This window comes from Tachysurus vachellii, chromosome 22 (assembly GCF_030014155.1).
Source record: "Tachysurus vachellii isolate PV-2020 chromosome 22, HZAU_Pvac_v1, whole genome shotgun sequence".
Classification (NCBI taxonomy): Eukaryota; Metazoa; Chordata; class Actinopteri; order Siluriformes; family Bagridae; genus Tachysurus; species Tachysurus vachellii.
The window spans coordinates 485,932-502,636 of NC_083481.1; the positions used below are offsets into that span (position 1 = coordinate 485,932).

The following is a 16,705-nucleotide window of genomic DNA, read 5'->3' on the forward strand; positions in this document are numbered from 1 at the left end:
CGTTTTGGCACAGATAATATTCGCCGACTCTTGAACATCATGGATTCAATACATGCACGTAAACTCCCTGCCCTTATTATCTCCCTGGATGCGGAAAAAGCCTTCGACAGAGTCGAATGGGATTTTCTTTTTGCCACTCTCAAGAAATTTAACTTAGGTCCTAAATTCACCGATTTGATAAAATTGCTTTATACTAATCCACGAGCTACAGTCACTACGAATGGTTTGATCTCGAAACCCTTTGTCATAGAAAGAGGTACGAGGCAGGGGTGTCCTCTTTCACCCCTGCTTTTCGCCCTCGTAATCGAACCACTGGCTGAATCTATAAGGCAGTGCCAACATCTTTCTGGTATAACGGTGGGAGATGAGGAACATCGGATTTCTTTATATGCAGATGACGTACTGCTGTATATTTCTGAACCAGAGAAGTCCGTTCCAGCAATATTAAAGTGTATTTCAGAATATAGTAGCTTATCTGGATATAAAATTAATTTGTCAAAATCCATGGCGCTTACCCTTAAAATTTCTGCTCCAAATGATCTTTCATCTCTCTCACCCTTCAAAATAACTACTGTTGGTTTTAAATATCTTGGCATATTCATCACACCACTATTTACAGATTTATTTAGAACGAATTATGCCCCTCTTCTGGATTCCATTAAAAAAGACCTTAACACCTGGCGGACACTCCCCATTTCTTTTCTGGGCAGGATTAACGTGATCAGAATGAATATTCTACCTAAGTTTCTATATTTGTTCCAATCCCTACCATGTCATTTACCAAATGTTTTCTTTAAAGACATCAATAAGCACTTTTCTAAATTCATCTGGAACCACAAGATGCCTCGAATTAGTTTTAACAAATTAATGAAACCAAAGGATAAGGGAGGAGTCGCCTTACCGAACTTTCGTCTGTACTACTGGTCAGCACAGGTGAGGCATATGGTTAGTTGGTACAATGAAAGGACCGACTCTAGATGGCTTAATCTGGAAGCAAGGGCTTGTGCTCCTCTCCCAATAAAATTTCTGCCTTTTATTGCAAATACCAAAAAGCTTAAATGTACCTCAACAAGTTTCACCATTTCGAACACCCTTCAGACATGGAGAGACATTAAACTGTATCTTAAGATTCCAGCTGAACTCACACTTTTCTCACCTATTGCTTTTAATCCTGACTTCCCTATATCTCTGCAAAATATCGGCCTTTCAGTCTGGTCTAACTTAGGGATCTCGCAATTATCTTGTTTCTTCTCAGGCGAGGCATTAAAATCCTTCCAAGAAATATCGCACCAATATAGTATACCACAGTCCATTTTTTTAAATACCTTCAGCTGCGTCATTTCATAAAACCTCTGTCCGACAATGGTAAGCTGAGACGTGATCTTACTGACATAGAACAGGTTATAATAAAAAGCAATCTCTCTAAGGGGTTAATATCTAAAATATACAATGCTTTGGTTGATACGTGTACTTCCTCCTTAGAGATCTTGAAAAAAGTGTGGGAAAAAGACCTGGGCCACGGAATTGCCGATATGGACTGGTCCACCATATGTAACAATTTGTTCCCTAAATGTACATATTTGGGGATTCACGAACTCAACTACAGATTTTTTAACAGAGTTTACCTTACACCTTCTCGTCTAAGAAAGATTTACAAAGACTCCTCTGATCTCTGTTTTAATTGCAAGAAACACAAAGGTACATTCCTTCACTGCTTCTGGTATTGTGACAAAATCTTTTCTTTTTGGACTAAAGTACATCATTTTTTACAAAGGCTCCTTAAGTTCAAATTTTGTTTCTCACTGGAATTGTATCTGCTGTATAGTGGAATTGAGACTGTGTTTGACTTCCACACAAGACAACTGTTTTTAAATCTGGTGTACCTGGCAAAGAAATGTATATTGTTATTGTGGTCTTCTCCTCAGGTACCTTCTGTTAAAATGTGGCTGTCCCAAATGTCCATATTACTTCCACTTGAGAAACTCACTTATGACATACACCAAAAGTCTAATGACTTTTGGCAGATATGGACACCTCTCTGGTGCCACATTAATAACCTCTCTTGATCCTCTGTGTTACAGTGTGCATTTTGTTATTGGCCTGAATGTGCTCTCTTTTTCACCTGATTGTCCATTTTTAATTGCTTTTTATTGTATACTTGAGACTGTATCGCTATGTTCATGTACATCTGAGTAACCGACCAATAATAAAAAAATAATAATAAAAAAAAAAATTATAGTGTAATTAGAAAGATTTGGTTAAAGTAGACAACAATACAGTTATAGTTATAAGTATAAATCACCCTTGTGATATGTCAGCTTGGAGGCGGGCTCTAAGATCCGACAATACACTCACATAACAACAATTGGCTGTGCTGCCCATACTCTTAATCTTCTCCTTAAGGATATCAGGGCACTGAAGACAATGGACACACTTTACAAGACAGCAAATCAAGTAGTGAAATATGTGAAAGGCAAACAGGTAGCTTCAGCAATCTACTTCTCTAAGCAAAAAGAAAAAACAAGAACATCACACTGAAGCTCCCCAGGATCAGGGAAGGGGTCTTTGCAAGAGATGGCCATATCCCAGACTGCAGCCATTGAAGGTCCCATCAAAAGAATCCTGCTGGATGATGTGTTCTGTTAAAGGGTGACCAGCAGCCTGAGAGTCCTCAAACCAATAGCAGCAGCTTTGCCAGGTTTGAAGGTGATAATGCCATCTTGTCAGATGTTAAATGTCTGTTTGCTGAGATCAAACAAGAAATTCAAAATGTCCTACCTGCTTCCCGGCTACTCCAAGCAGAGGAAACTGCAGTGGTCAAATCAATGGCGAAGCGCAGCAGCAGCACACGTGCTGGACCCAAAATATGAGAAAATCAAACTCTCTGCTGAAGAGATCAGCAGTGCTTACACTGCCATAATTGCCATGTCTCACCATCTGGGTCTTGATAAAGGCAAAGTTCTTGGCAGTCTGGCAAAGTACCTTACCAAACTAGGCCTTTGAGAAGGGGATGGGATATGGCAGTCTTGCCAGCATATACCTGCATCTACCTGGTGGAAGGGACTTTGTGGATCTGAAGCCCTTGCACGAGTAGCCTCTATCATCCTTCAAATCCCACCAACATCTGCCACCTTTGAGTGTAACTGGTCACCGTTTGAGAACACACACAAAGGTTCGCAACAGGCGCACAAATGCAACGGTTGAAAAACTGGTGGCCATCCGGGCAAACCTACAGCTCTTTGAGCCTGACAAAGAGCCATCCTTAACAAAACTAGACAGTGAAACAGAAGATGAAGATGAATCAGATGTTGGAGAAGTGGACATGGAGGATGTTGGTGAGGTCCAGGAAGAAGCCATTGAGACCTGAAAGGATTGAGAGGAAAAATGCGAAAACCAGAGACCTAATAAGCTTGAGAAAAAATGCTTAATTTTTTCACTTCCGGTCCCAGTGAGAGTACGCTGTCCGCACGTTGCTGCCACTTCTCGCTGGAACATCTTTATGTATGTAATATAGTGTCGTCTCTTCCTGCTTGTCTACTAAACTTGGAATTGAAACTGGATTATACAAACCCAAGGAAACATTTGTACAATTCTGGACGTTTCTGAGAATGCGTCTCTGTTCACTGGATGCTACGCTACTGCTGGCTACGGAACATCTGCACGGCTTCATTGAACCGCTCTACAAAGTTGACAGGTGAGTCTCCACTCCATCATTAACGTTTATGCACAGTACAGTTTAGTGATTGGTTACCGCCACCACTCAAGCTGAATTAATGAGGTTTTTCTGCCGTGCTGACCATATAAACAGCTGCGACTTGGATGTCGTAGCATTTTTGTTTTTGTCTCGTCCTCATTCAGTCACGCTTCCCTGTTTCCATGATCTGACTGTGGTTCAATCATGTGGTAAAACCTGCGTGTGACAGTTAGAGTGTCTATTGCTCTGTGTTGTCGTTACCATCGTGTTTATTTACATGTCAGCCGATCTACATAAACTTAACTCTCGTGTATAGGCTCTGTAAAGAGCTGGGGATTTCCAGACGTCCACGTTATGTTCATCGTTCATGTCGTCATCGCTCGGCTGCTGCTATTCCATCGTTCTGGACCATTGGACCTGATGTTCGCTACTCTATGCTACCGGCTACACACCGCAGGAGGGATTATGATGCATTAATTGCCATCTCAGTTTTCCTCTTACAACCAAACGTATACAAAATTACAGCCAGCATTCTACATTGGCTCTGTTTAACTGTCGGTCTTTAACAGACAAAGCATCTATACTCTCCACGTTAATAACAGAAAAACCTAGACGGTTTACTATTAACTGAAACATGGCAACTCCCAAATGACCATTTTCATCTCAATCTCCTCACTCCCTCTGGATATAGTTACCTGGCTAAACCTCGCTTAACATCTAGGGGTGGAGGCCTGGCTATTGTTTTTCGAAACAGCATTAATGTTAAACCTGTCGAATTTCATGATACTGTTACTTTTGAATCTATGGTTCTCAAATTTTTGTGGCTCAAATTGTGATTGTGATTCTTCTGTACCGTCCACCAAAACCATTTGCCAACTTCTTCAGTGAATTAAATGAACTACTAACACTTGCTTGTGCTAAATGTCCCGCTCTGTTATACTGCTTGGTGATTTCAATATACATGTTGATACTGATTGTGCAGAATCACCTGAACTTTTGTCGGTACTCCAGTGTTTTAACTGTGAACAACATGTAAAGTTTCCCACTGTCTCAAAGGGTCATACACTAGATCTGGTGTGCACTACTGGTCTACGTAATGTTTCTGTGATTGGCTCTTAAATAGGACTGTCTGACCATTTGTTTATTGAAGTAAATTGTGATTTGAAACAAAAATCCACAATTACATACCGAAACCTAACCTGAATTCATTAGTGTTTGCTACCTTACAGGATAACTTGTCTGTTATTGCTGAAGATGCTTTCCCTATGGACATTCTAGCTAAATATAACATGTCGGCTACAACAGCTTTAGATATGCATGTCCCTATTAAAACAAGACAAGTATCTCCTTTGCGTACATCTCCCAGGTTCACACCTGCCCTTCGTATTATGAAGGCTACTGGTCGACGCCTTGAGCGTCTTTATAAGAAAACTGGTTTAACCGTGCATTTCAGTACTTATAAGAACCATATTCAACTTTATAAATCTGCTCTACAGACTGCTCGTACAACCTATTACTCTGGCCTTATTAATACGGCTACATCTCGGCCTAAAACACTGTGTTCCATAGTTAAGAAACTCACCCATCCACCTCCACCTGACATCAATTTTTGCAATCTTTTCAAAATCAGTAGTATATATAACCACTTGACCTCTAGCCTTTCCCCTACCCCCCCTCTGATGAATTTGGTTCAGTTTCTACTCAACATACCTTTGATAACTTTGTCCCTCCCACCTCTGTATATATCTCTGAATTAATAGAGAAGTCTAATCCTTCCACGTGTCATTTGGATCCAGCCCCTACAAACTTACTTAAAAAATGCACCTCTGTTATTTCCGGTCCTATATCAAATTTAATCTCACAGCTACTCAGCTCAGGATTTGTTCCACAAGAATTAAAAACTGCATCAGTAACCACTATTCTAAAGAAACCAGACCTGGGGTCTCATTTATAAAACTGTGCGTAGTATCCCTACTAAAGGTTTACGTGCGCCAATTTATAAAACCGTGCGTACGCACACCTGTAAACAATGTTCCCGCAGATGTGCGTACGTGAACCAGCCTCATATCCCGCCCTGTACACGCCCATTTTTACATGCCCATTACACACTCCACAACTGCGTGGGCACATTTACATTTACAGCATTTAGCAGACACCCTTATCCAGAGTGACTTACAACTGAGCAACTGAGGGTTAAGGGCCTTGCTCAGGGGCCCAGCAGTGGCAGCTTGGTGGACCTGGGACATTAATAGAATGCACATGCTTTCTATTATTCATTCATTCATTCATCTTCTACCGCTTATCCGAACTACCTCGGGTCACGGGGAGCCTGTGCCTATCTCAGGCGTCATCGGGCATCAAGGCAGGATACACCCTGAACGGAGTGCCAACCCATCACAGGGCACACACACACACACTCATTCACTCACGCAATCACACACTACGGACAATTTTTCCAGAGATGCCAATCAACCTACCATGCATGTCTTTGGACCGGGGGAGGAAACCGGAGTACCCGGAGGAAACCCCCGAGGCACGGGGAGAACATGCAAACTCCACACACACAAGGTGGAGGCGGGAATTGAACCCCCAACCCTGGAGGTGTGAGGCGAACGTGCTAACCACTAAGCCACCGTGCCCCCTGCTTTCTATTAACATAAGCAAATTCATTTTCAGATGGTGCCCTTATAGCAACATGACTGCAGTCAATTGCGCCGATTACATTTGGGAAACCAGACATTGCTGCAAACTGCATTTTAATTTCTGCCTGTTCTCACATAGTGTAACCTGATGTATCGACTACACAGTATACCATTCAAAATGACAAATATTATGGCACTCAGGGATGGCTGTGATATACCAGACCTATAGGGTGAGATTCCAATAGAATTATTTCATATACAAAAAGGTCTTAGAGACAAAGTTGAGGATTACTTATAGTTTTTTTTTATATAAATAATTTACCTGTCTGGCAATTCCCGCTGGAAACAGCTGGTTGCCAAGAACCTCAGAGTGGTGAGGACTTGTATTTGGACTGTGATGGCATGGTTCCGGCGTGTTGTCCTCTCTAATACTGGACCCAATTCAGCACATAGATCTAAGAGCACAGCTCTAGGGAATCTAAATCGGCTTATTAGCCAGTCATCATCATGGGCCAGGAAATCATCATGGTCCCTGAAAACTCGTTCTCTCCTTATTCTGCCATTGGCGTAATCCTCCAACAGTGCCAGCAGTGCCATCATGAAGCATTACATACCCGGGTCACCGGAGGATGACTAAGTAGCAATTGTGCTTCATGACTGTATTTGAAGACTTTGACATTTTATGATATATGTACATTAAGGAAAATATATTGTTTTTACACTGTGTTCTGCAGTTCTCTAATAAAAGGGTATTTCATGCTATTCTGTATCACATGTAGTCGCGCCATCTCCTCCTGTGCTCCTGGACAATGTGACTGTAAGGCAGCTCTGATTATTTATTTATTTATTTTTTTAATACATTTTGAATTACGTTTGGATTTTACTAGATGTATATAGCCTAAAACAATCGGCACAAATAACACTGTTGGATTTAATCTTCATGATAATGTGGATATAACGTATGAAATGGAGTGAAAATTAAATGTCATTAATTCTTATAATCGTTCTTCTCACATTTATTTTCTACAATCTAACTTCAGTTCACGACCTCACCATCTGTGTCGCCAATTCCCTTTGTCTCCAGAATGTGCGTACGCACAGCTCAAAGTTTGCTTAAAGGTGCGCACATTCTCCCGTCAAGTTTGTTTTTTATAGATCACAACCTTTGCGTGGGAACTGGCGTACGTACGTTTCCAGCCCCGTTTTGTGCGTACGCACGCTTTATAAATGAGACCCCTGGACCCCTCTGTATTGACTATAGACCAATTTCCCATCTCCCATTCCTTTCGAAGCTCCTTGAAAAAGTCGTTGCTGCTCAACTTCACAACTTCTTGTCACAGCATAGCTTTAATGAAACTTTTCAAACTGGTTTGCGCACTCATCACAGTACTGAGACAGCATTACTTAATGGTGGTTAATGATTTACTCATGGCTGTTGATCGTGGTTCAGTTTGTTTCTTGATTCTCTCGACATCTCTGCATTTGACACTATATCTCACTCCATTCTCATCTCACGACTATCTGCTCTGGGCGTCTCTGGCACCGTTTTGTCATGGTTTATTTCATCTATCTGATCATCAGTACTACATATCTATAAAACAGGCAAAGTCGACTATTGCTCCAGTCACATATGGTGTTCCTCAGGGATCTGTTCCTGGGCCTTTACTTTTTATTATTTACATGTTTCCATTAGGTCACATTATCTGTCGTCATGATCTTAGTTATCACTTATACGCGGATGACACACAACTACACATGAGCTTTAAGCACACTGATCTCTTTCCCATAGATGTTATAACTCCTTGTATCAATGAAATAAACATATGGATGACCAAGAACTTCCTCAAACTAAATACAGATAAAACAGATCTGCTCTTAGTCGGCCCTCCTAAATGTACTTCATCTCTTATTATTGATAAAATTAATATCGCTGGCTGTCATGTAAAACTCTCATCCACTATCAAAAACCCTGGGCATATTGTTTGATTCTTCTCTGTCTTTCTCTTCTCACATCTCATCACTCACAAAATCTGCCTTCTTTCATCTACGAAATATTGCCCAATTACGCCCAAGTTTAAATATCAATGACGACGAGACCCTTGCGCATGCTTTCACTACCTCCTGTCTAGATTACTGTAATGCACTTTTTTATGATTTACCATCAACTTCTTTAAAGAAACTCCAATATATCCAGAATTCTGCAGCGAGAGTGTTAACACACAAAAGAAATCCTCCCACATAACCCCCATCTTATACAGTGTACATTGGCTCCCAATTAGTTTCTGTATTCAATATAAAGTTCTCCTCACTACATTTAAAGCTCTCCATCACTCCTGTCCACAATATATCACAGATCTCGTTCACACATATACCCCTGCCCCTGCACTTAGGTCCTCTGACTTTAATTTATTAGAGGTTCCTCATTATAGGCTGAAGTCTTTTGGTGGTAGAACCTTCAGTATTGCGGCTCCCAGCCTCTGGTATCTCCCCCAGAGCATTCGAGACTTGGCGTCTTTACAGGATTTCAAAACTAATCTGAAAACTTTTCACTTCCTGTTATTCAAATTCTCAAGTCCATTGACATGGTTTTGTGTTCTCTATTTTTCTCTTCTTTATTGTATGTACCATCTGTATTTTCTACTGGAATGTTTGTTGCTCTCATGTACATGTTTGTTGATTGGGATGTTTTGATGTTGTGTTTCCTTTTCTATGGTGTATGTGTATGTTGTATACTATAGTGATGCTTACCTCCTTAATTCTGTTTCATTGTATATCATGTAAAGCGTCCTTGAGATTGTTGAAAGGCGCTATATAAAATATTCAATTCAATTCAATTCAAGTTTATTTGTATAGCGCTTTTTACAATGGACATTGTCACAAAGCAGCTTTACAGAACATAAACATAAAACAAAAGATAAACATAAGGAGAAGTATAAAGAATTAATATAATAAAAATTCAAGATATATACAGTTCACAGTGTGTATGTATGTATGTATGTATGTGTGTATGTGTATTTGTCCACAATGAGCAAGTCTGAGGGCTCAGGCAACAGTGGCAAGGAAAAACTCCCTTAGATTGGTAAAGGAAGAAACCTTGAGAGGAACCAGACTCAAAATAAAATTATTATTATTATTATTATTATTATTATTATTATTATTATTATTATTATTATTTCATTTTACATTTTGATTGGGACTTTTTTAGAAGGGCAAAGTGTGGGGGACGCTTTCATTTTACAGGAATCACAGGGAAAAATGTTTATTACAAGCATAATGTTTATTATGCTTTTGTGTTAATGAAAGAATGAGTAGCTCGCGAAAAAATAACAATAAATTAGCCGTCTAGGGCCGAAGCTCAAACCGCTCCAACCTCCCTATTTAAGCGCCCTTGATTTGTAGTGGACATACAGCGTTCTAGCGACCTACCTAGTGCACTACTTGTCAATACGAAACACAGCCACGAGACCCGTCAGCTAGCGCTGTATTGTTTGGGTAAGAATCGCTCCATCATCGTTTACACTCAACAGACGCGTTGTTCCTTATCGTATTTTATATTCGTATGAAAATATCGATGTATAAAGGATTTAAACGTGTAGAAGTCCTCACCTTACGATGGTGTTATAGCCTGTAGTCCACTGTCGAACTATTCTTTCGCTTTCATTTAGAGGCTTAGCAGTGCGCATGCGCACAGAGTGGCCTTGCGGTGCAATGACAAGTACTTCTATCAACATACATACAGGTGCTGGTCATATAATTAGAATATCATCAAAAAGTTGATTTATTTCACTAATTCCATTCAAAAAGTGAAACTTGTATATTATATTCATTCATGACACACAGACTGATATATTTCAAATGTTTATTTCTTTTAATTTTGATGATTATAACTGACAACTAAGGAACATCCCAAATTCAGTATCTCAGAAAATTTGAATATTACTTAAGACTAATACAAAGAAAGGATTATTAAAAAAAATCTGAGCCAACTGAAAAGTATGAACATGAAAAAGTAGGAGCATGGACTTAGTTGGGGCTCCTTTTGACTGAATTACTGCAGCAATGCGGCGTGGCATGGAGTCGATCAGTCTGTGGCACACACATACACACACACGCACACACACATGCAAACAAACAAACATGCACACATAAACACACACACACACACACACACACACACACACACACACACACACATGCAAACAAACAAACATGCACACACAAACACACATACCTGCAATACTAAAGATTCAAAAGTCCAGTGAAAATGGTGCTTATTTGATATTTCATGCAACAATTTTTATTATAAATTATATAACTGTCAACTTCGAGAAGAAGAAGATTTTAAACATTTACATTTGTTAGTATGTTATACCTTCACTTTTTAATGATAGCATGCAAGCTGCCATGGACTTCCCAAGTTTGTAAAAAAAAGTCCATCAGAGTGTGAGATTAGGCATCAAGAGAATTAGAAATTAGGCATGCAGGAAATCCAAGCTTGTGCCCAATACTTTTGCTTTTTGTTTTAAATAATTTAAAATTCCTTGTTTGTCATGTTCTTAACATGGTGCATATAAATACAACACAAGAATATATATATCTGATATATAATTATTTGAATTCCTACAGCCTAGAAATAACTCATAACATTTCTTTGAAATAGAGAAAGTAAAAATTATTCAAAGAAACAGGATGTTTCAGACAAGGGTCATTGACCAAGTATACAAAGTTCCTTGGTACGAGGTGAAAGCACTCACCAATCTTTACTATTTTTGTAAATTGTTTTTTTTTTTTTTAAGTTTGTTTCTTACATGGGTTTTAATCTCTCTAACACACTGAAAGTTATCCTACTGGGAACCTGGAGTTTATCCCAAAAGCCCTGGTTTTATGACATTTTGCAAGTAGGGGGCACCCCATTGTTGTGTTTGGGTGGGGGGTTGGAGATGTCACTCTTGTCTGTCTTCAAAACTTGAGAGCCCTGGTACAAGTTTCAATGAACTATAGAAATTTGAAAGTAAAACTGCATTAGTTAAGTAACTTATGGAGAATGTTTTCTATATATTTAATATTTTTTAAATATTGTTAAGTCATAAATAAGGAGAACCGTGGCAAATTTAATTTGAATATAAAACGGTTTTAAAAGTTTTGGCACCTCTGATCTAATCTAAAGGTTTCATACAGTATATGTATATAGTATAGTACTCCTGAGCCCTGCCATACCCAACTGTGTGATTTATTAAACCTATTACAACTCATTAATGCTCTAAAAAGGCCAAATCCTAAAGCACAACATAAATCTACCTTGCTTGATTTAATTATAACAAATAAATCTCACAAATACACCTCAACTGGCATATTTTGCATTGATGTTAGCGATCATTGTGCAATTGCTTGTGTCAGGAATACAAAAAATTAAATAGTGAAAATAGTGATCGTAACAGATTAACTCTGATTCTGGATGTTGAATTGGCATGGGAATATTTTCACTCAATTTTTCTGTCTATCTCAAATAAACATGTTCCCATTAAAAAGTTTAAGATCAGTGGTAGGGAAAATCCCTGGTTCTCAGACAGACTCTCAGAGCTAATTCATTTAAGAAATAAATCATGGGCTCAAGCTAGATTTTCAAACTCCTCTGCTGATTGGACTACATTTAGAACCCTAAGGAACAAGTGCACCTTGATGATAAGAAATTCCAAATCAGAGTTTTATCTGAAGACAGTTACACAGAATCTAAATAACCTACAGTAAATAATGTCATGTACACATGTTGCTTCAAGCCTCCCTGAACACCTTCTAGTTGGCTCAGATGAAATAAAGGATAAAGCTGCTATGATCAGTCAGATAAATAAACACTTTATCTGTGATGGGTCTGTATTTGACAGTTCAAATGTAAATGCACTTGTCACCACTGCAACTGATAGAAATCTGAATTTGTTTGATTTTAAAACTATTTCAGTTGTGCAAGTTAGTGAAGCTCTGAAAGGCACTGACCACAAAAAATCTGCAGGTCCTGACAATCTGGATCCTTATCTCCTAAAGGTGGTGGTAGATGTTATTGCTGAGCTTATTACTCACATTTTTAATTTGAGACTTATGTCCAATTCAATACCCCAAATCGAAAGCTGCTTATGTTCTCCCCTTATTTAAAGGTGGGGACCCCTCAGAGCTAAACAATTACTGTCCGATTTACAAACTCTCAATCCTGGCTACCAGGTAAAGGCATTTGATTCCGTAGATCATGAATTGTAGCTGACCAAACTTAGCTGTTGGTACTCGGTTAGACGGTATTGAGGGTCAGTTGGGAAATATTGATTCTTCTGTTGCAGTTCTTGAAAACGCAAGTGAAATGGTCTGGGGATTATGGCTGGGGATTTTACCTGTGTCATGGATTAGACAGAGTAGGTTAGACAGATCATCTTTCACAAAGTCAACTACTCGTTCCTCGCAAACTTTGAAAAATATGTGTCATGATTCAGGCTTAGTGGACATATGGAGAGAACTACACCCAGGGGTCAGGGCTTATACATTCTACTCTTCTCCCCATTATTCTTATTCCAGATTAGACTACCTATTCTTGCCTTCTAGATATGTTAACTGTGTGAGGTCCTGTGAAATTGTTCCAATGGTTCTTTCGGACCATGACCCGGTATACTTTGAGTTATCAGAATTCTCATCCCCAAAATCATCTTACTGGAAATTTAACAGTTCTCTCCTTAATGACAACACTTTCTGACAGTTTCTTAAAGAAAAGATATCCCAGTACTGGCAAGACAATGAACTCTGTCCAGTTAACAGCACCACCAAATGGGATGCCACCTTAAGAGGCCACATTATCTCTTTTACTGCTTCGCATAAAAAACAAAATGCAGAGAACAGGAAAAAATTAGGAGAAGATGTCAAAAGATTGGAACTGATTCATAAAACTTCACCCACACAAGCCAACTGGAATCTGTTGACCGGCGCCAGATCTAAATTAAACTCGAATTATTCAGAACATGTACAAAAATTAATAATGTTTAGCAGGCAAAGGTTTTACCAATATAGGAACAAACCTAATCACCTCTTAGCATACCAACTTAATTGTGAACAAGCTGAAAGGTCCATTAAGGTCATCAAAACTGCCGAGGGAGTTATTTCACATGATCCAGCTAAAATAAACTCCAGTTTTAAAGACTTCTATGAGAATCTGTACACCTCCTCCTGTGCACCCCAAGACCCTGATACATTTTTGGATAAGATACCCTTACCCTCAATCTCAGACGAAGACCAGGCCTTTCTCAATACTCCTCTAACAAAAGAGGAGATCTTTGTGGCTATCCAATCTATGCCTAGTGGTAGGGCACCAGGCCTGTATGGCTTCCCTCTGGAATATTACAAAATATTTTGGGATGTGCTGTCTCCTATCTTCATGCCAGTAGTTGACAATCTTTTAGAAGACATTCTTACTCCAGGTTCCTGGAGGACTGCCTCTATTAGCTTGATCCTTAAAAAAGGAAATAACCCATTAGACTGTGCCTCATATTGCCCAATAAGTTTACTTAATGTAGACTTTAAAATTGTGGCCAAAGCCTTAGCTCGTCGCCTAGAGAGACTCCTGCATAAGGTCATTAAATCAGACCAAACTGGATTTATTAAATCCTGCTACGGCTCCGACAATATACGTCGCTTGTTGAATATAATACACCATTTGACTAGTTGCTATAATATCTCTAGAAAAGATATTATGGATGAATGGAATTTTCTATTTCAAGTGTTGGAGATATTCAATTTGGGCGCTAACTACATCAGATTAGTGAGACTCAACAATAGCCCATCAGCGGTGGTTAACACCAACGGGTTACTACCAAGTGGATTTTCGAACCAAAGAGGCTGCCGACAAGGGGACCATAGAAAGTGTAGTGACTCACTGTATCTCAGTGTGGTATGGGAACAGCTCCAGTCTGCAAAGCCCTGCATAGAGTTGTGCGCTTAGCTGAGCGCATCACAGGGTCTGCTCCTCCCCTCTCTGCAAGACATGTACCTCAAACGCTGCAAAAACAGAGCTACTAAAATCATCAAGGACTCAATCCACCCCAATAACCATCTTTTCACTTTGCTGCCATCTGGTAAGCGCTTCCGTAGCCTGATGGCAAAAACCGAGAGACTTAGGAGGAGTTTCTTCCCCCAGGCCATCAGGCTCCTAAACTCAAAACCAGCCTCTTAACATCTTCATGTCTCCACTTAATATTCACTTTAGAAAGATGAAAGATTTTCATCTCTCATTACCTCACATTGACATACTGAAAGTGTCAACCTGTTTGCACATTTGCCTCTTGCACATTCCTGTGTATCTTAATATTTAAGACTACAGTTTAATGCACAAATGCACATTGCCTCTTGTACATTCCTGTGTATCTTATATTTATAACTACAGTTTACATTCATGCACATTATTTTCCATTCCACAGTATATATATTTGTATTATTCTTTTATTTTCATTGTTTACTTTTATCTCATTCTTTCATTTTTGTGTTTTTCTAATAAGTGCAATGTCCATGGAGCGGACCTGACTCACATTTCACTGCTGGTTATATATGCCCGATATTGGGCATCACCAAATGGCGGACCGCGGTCCAGATCCGGACCGAGTGACGGGTCTGCCCGGACCCGTTAAAATTCTAATCTTATCATATTAAGCATCTTCTTATTATAATTTAATATTATAAGATTATATAAGCTCTTTGATATTAATAAAAAGATAAATCTTTCGTGCATGCGCAGTTAATCTAGTTATTACGACAGGAGCGTCATCAAAAGCCAAGCCAATCAAATCGATTGTTTCTGTTCCATACTCCAGAGCAGAAGGTGGCAGTAATGCACCTAATTATGCTGGTTGCCAGCTGCTATTTAAAACGAAGAAGAAGAGATCAATTGTTTACCTTTCAGCAACAGAGAATAACGAGTATAAGAGAGAGAGAGAGGAGATGAGAGAAAATGGCTTGCTCAAAAATGAGAAAAATAGATGGTGAAAACCGGCCTTTTAAAGATGAATGGACTGACCAATACATGTTCATTCTGCCTGCAACCAGTTCTAAACCTTTGTGTCTCATATGCTGTGAAAAGGTGGCGTTAATAAAAAGTGGCATCGTTAAGCGTCAATATGAGACCAAACACGGGTCTTTTGAGGAAATGTACCCGCAGAAGTCCGCAGTGAGGACAAGTAAACTTATCGAATTGAAAGCACAGTATGACAGGTCTACTCTTGTCATCACGCATGCATTTACAGGCCAGCAACGTGCAAATGAGTGTTCGTTAAAGATTGCGTGGATTTTGGCGTAACACAAGAAAGCATTCAGCGATGCGACAGTTGTGAAGGAGTGCTTAAATACGGCTGCAGAAACTTTACTTGACGGTAAACAAAAAGACGACGTGTGAAAAAAATCAAGAAAATCCCATTGTCAGCTACAACAACAACTAGCAAATCTGAACTATTAGCAGAGGATGTACTGGCACAGCTTGATGGAGCTGTTCAGAACGCAGTATGCATATCCTTAGCCATTGATGAGTCCACAGATGTAACGGATAATGCCCAGCTTTTGGTGTATGTGAGATTTCCTCACAAAGAGAGGAAAGAGATGTGAGGACATGACACTGTGTTTGCACTTTTTATTTATTTTATTCAGAAGAAATTCATTATCTGTTGTCTGTTACTTGACATGTAGTAAAGACAACTACAGTATTGTTTTCCATTCAAGTGCCATACAAGTTCAGACTTTGAAAACACTTGAAATTTAACAATAAATTATATAGAAATGTATGTGCGTTATTGATTTTATTAACATGAGGGTACACTATTTTAAGTGACAATATAAAATTCGGACCTTTGCTGGGAGGAAATTTTAGTAACTGGACCTCTTTGAATGTTAATTGAATACCCCTGCCCTATATAGTTGCGTATGTGACAAAGAAAAATCTTGAATCTTGAAACCTCTTTACCGATATCTTTCTTTGGAAGAATTAAGTTCAAGTTCAAGTTTTCTTTATTGTCAACTCATCGACATGTACAGTACATACATAGAGAATTGAAATTGTATTTCTCCTTCGATCCTCCATCGATCTGACTAACTATGAGGAGAGTTAACACTCTACTTGTGGATTGTCTGTTAGCATACTGTTTGGTCAGGTAGCTGCCCTTTGGGTTCGGTTCTGGCTAACGCGTTAATGCTGTCGGCTGACTTTTCCATGGCTCTTTTCAACACGTTAAAGTTTCTGGCATTTACTATTCTATCTCTGGCTATTTCAACACTCATATGGAAATACAGGCCCTGTAACCAAACGGCTCTAAACGGGCGCTAGTGCCTCGACCCCGCGACGTATGACCATTGTCGC

At 39.3% G+C, this 16,705-nt stretch overlaps 1 protein-coding gene and 1 pseudogene across 29 annotated transcripts in view; both read right to left on the minus strand.

Annotated features, from left to right (window-relative positions):
• LOC132837934 (NLR family CARD domain-containing protein 3-like) overlaps nt 1-10,039 on the minus strand; it is a 38,552-nt pseudogene extending 28,513 nt beyond the window's left edge.
• Nucleotides 1-16,705, minus strand: part of LOC132837931 (NACHT, LRR and PYD domains-containing protein 12-like) — a 255,921-nt gene that overhangs the window by 117,248 nt on the left and 121,968 nt on the right. The gene's annotated exons all lie outside the window — the stretch shown is intronic.